At 43.6% G+C, this 3,281-nt stretch overlaps 1 long non-coding RNA gene across 2 annotated transcripts; it reads right to left on the bottom strand.

The window, feature by feature from the left end:
* On the bottom strand, positions 1–2,700 carry LOC115388831 (uncharacterized). 2 transcript variants are annotated; one of them, XR_003931520.1, is made up of 8 exons: positions 2,318–2,700; positions 1,215–1,314; positions 1,063–1,137; positions 830–926; positions 604–708; positions 382–496; positions 217–298; positions 1–46 (listed from the first exon to the last, which is right to left on the bottom strand). It is a non-coding gene; the product is annotated as an uncharacterized LOC115388831 (long non-coding RNA). The 2 variants fall into 2 exon arrangements; XR_003931519.1 differs by having other exon boundaries at positions 830–954; positions 2,318–2,699.
* Positions 2,701–3,281: the final 581 nt, after the last annotated feature.

Below are 3,281 nucleotides of genomic sequence, written 5' to 3'. Positions count from 1 at the left end.
GTACATGAGTATGTGATTCTGGAAGCTTTCCAGATCGGATGTTGTCCTGTATAGTATGACAAGAAACATATACAAATCATTGTACACAGACCAAAGTACCAATTATTACATAGATATCGACATTTGATATAACAGCAAAAAACACCAACTTTGCCATTTTAATCGTGTTTTTAGTCAAACACAGACGGTTGTGTTGATAAAAGGAAAAGTGCATACCTGAAGTTGATGAACTTCACAACATTCTTCAATCATCGCTTCTCCAGGACGATGGCTACAAGAGCCTGGTGAGCTGCTGAACCTGTAACCACACATCTCGTTGTGAGATGGATAAAATTCCAAGTAAAGCAACAAAAACACCCCTTGAAAATACATTACAATTACCTTGTTTTATCCATGGTTTTTCCTGTATATCTTCACCCAGTGGCTCATGCTCACAAGATCCAGTGGCCCATGTGTGCTGGTTCCGAATGTGATGAATTACAGCATGCCATTTCATCTACAGCATTAAGAATCATGTGTGAACTTGTGTGATCTCACTTGCCTTCTCTTCACAATGAAAGCATGTTTTAGTTTACCTCACAACTTTACTTCCTACAGACATACCTTGAACTGCTCGACAGTGGATGCCTGCTTGGCACAGTACCAGAAATGGTTCACAATGTCTTTAATCCAAGGCAAGATTTCAGACTGGTCTCTGGCTGCACCAGCCTGAAACAAGGATGTGCTGTTGTTAGAAAGCCACCATAGAAATGCTGCTGCTTTTCTGCAAGGTATGAACACGCAGAAGTCACGTCAGTAAACAAAAGTAATAATGCAGTAACACTCTTACCCGTCTGAGCTGTGATGCACTGTTTGTGACAGAAGTCCCTCCCCTTCTGTCCTGCACCACTCAGCATACTGTTCCATGTGAGTCCTGTGCAATGTGCCTGAGCCCATGAGCAAACAGCATGGGACCTTTGGTGAATGACGCAACTCATTATGCCAGTGTTGTGAAACAGTAGGCAAGTGTTCCCAGACAGATAACCAAGGGCTCACACCATCAACCCATTTACAGAAACTCACCTGGCCTCTAATACACCAGCTTCTTCTGCCCCAGTGCCTTCTTCCAGGATTTGGACACCCTCTATCAGTTCTCCCCTGAGTCAAAACAGAAAACATTTGAAAAATACTAAACTCTGCCCAAAACAAACAAATGCAGGCCCTGGGAAAAGTACCTATCATGGTCCGACCTCTTCTGTTATGCTGGAAACTATATGCTGCAGTGGTTGGAGGTGTTGCTTGTGGGGAGTAGAAGTTACTTGCTCCTTTTGATAGCTGTAGAGAAATAAGAAGTATGAAACTGATATAGATCAAGAGTAATACAAGAGAAACAAAAATATACACACAGGAAATAAAAGCACTACATAACAATCATCAAAAAAACATCTTTTATGTCACAGTAGAGAATTATAAGATAAGAATAACAATAAGTAGGAATACAACATCAAATATAACAATAATTAGGGAACAACATTGTATACCTTACACAACACAATGTCCAATAGGCAAACATAACAACAAAACAATATCTTGTTTTCATTCTGACCTGAATATGTCATGTTTACTGGCTAACTGAGATTGTAATCTTCAAAGTTAGGCGCTTGGTGCTGCTGAAGTGAGCTACATAAGTGGCCTTCAGGACTGACTAAATAAACGTTACATGTAGAATTGCAAACATGCAACAATCCCTGTAATTTTACCGACAGCGCAAGGTGCTATTGATGAACAGGACTTTGAAAAGTCATACCTCAATGCACAGGTGTTTTGTTTTACTGATTATTTAGAGCAAACAACACGGTTTGTCTTGTTTTGCGATCACCGTTTGTCAACTAAACAAAAAGACGACCAGAATTCAGTTTTTCTCTGAAATTATTGCATAAGAATCATCAGAAGCTACTATCACGTACATACAAAATGACACGATAATACTACAATGGTTCTGTATGGCTGATCTTTCCACAGCAGGAACTTTATATTTGCATTTTGCAGTCATCGCATTGTTTTTACCTCCGCCAAGGATGCAAAGTTTTCGCCTGCGTCTGTCTGTTTGCTACAGCTTGTAGTAGCATCACTGTGAGCACACTGACGTCATAGAAACATGCAGGCAGCTCTGCTCGCTGGCACACATCGCCGAGTGAAAGCACCGCAGTAGTTTGCTGTGTGGCTGTTCGTGTCGGTGTGTAACTGTGAAATATCAAGCTGATGGCTAATTACTGCTACCACGCAATTTTCCGATCGCTAGCATTAGCATTTGATTTGAGCATCGAAAGCTACTTACTAGTCCAGCAGGAACAGAGCCAAGGCAGCGTCGGTCGGAAATCCCTCCTGATCTTTCAGCTCACGCCAGCGAGTGAAAGCCGGGCCAATGTCGATCCTGGACTGTGCTTTTATCCGAGTAGCCTCTCTTTTTCTTTTTTTTTTTGCCTCCTCAGACAAAACTTTTGGCTTCTTTCTCTGTTGTCCACCTTCCGCCATGTTTGCAAAATCCCACACTGGAGTTCTGTCCTTATAACGACAGGGGAAGTGACGCATGCCGTAAAGCAGTCCGCACATTTTGTAGTTTTTTAGCGTGCAGGGTTCCTACCACCCTCCTCACAGTTTCTTAGTCAAAGTAAAAACAATACTGACGTCCTCAGCCCGTGAAAGAGGGGTCATTCAACTAGTTGTAAGCCGATGTATCATCACAAAAGATATTAAAATGTTTTATTAAGGTTGAAAAGTTCCTTAGTATCGCTTTAAGATAAAGAAGTTGTGATAAACATCATTTCTTAAAGGTGGAGAAATGAATCATACGGTCAATTGTGGCAGAGAGCCAGGGGCTTGACATTGTCAAAGAGCAGGATGGGCTACCATGCTTTTTGGACCCACAACCACCTGCTCTCTCTCTCCCCTTGCTCACCGTCCGGCCTGAGGGTCACTGTGGACGCACTCAGCAAACCTCCACTTAAGCCTCCTTGGAGTCAGACTCTGATACACAGTCTCCTCTCTTTACTCCACTCGGCATCTGTGTGCATGGCGTTGTGTGAATTCACATGCGTGCGTCCAGCAGCGCCTGGCGGGGCCCTGCGGAGGCGAGAGGGAGGGATGGTCGGGCGGCTCGGAGCTGGGTGATGTGACAGCGTTGGGGCAGAGCACGGTCAGTCGGTGCGGCTCCATCTGTGGCCCTTCTGTTCTTTCATTAGCTGACCTTTGACTGTCTTTAGGTGTTACATGACAAGGATATCTGAGCCCCAGCCCTGCAG

Source organism: Salarias fasciatus, chromosome 5 (genome assembly GCF_902148845.1).
Source record: "Salarias fasciatus chromosome 5, fSalaFa1.1, whole genome shotgun sequence".
Lineage (NCBI taxonomy): Eukaryota > Metazoa > Chordata > Actinopteri > Blenniiformes > Blenniidae > Salarias > Salarias fasciatus.
The sequence above is the reverse complement of the archived record's forward strand: the minus strand, read 5'-3'. Positions and strand labels throughout refer to the sequence as shown.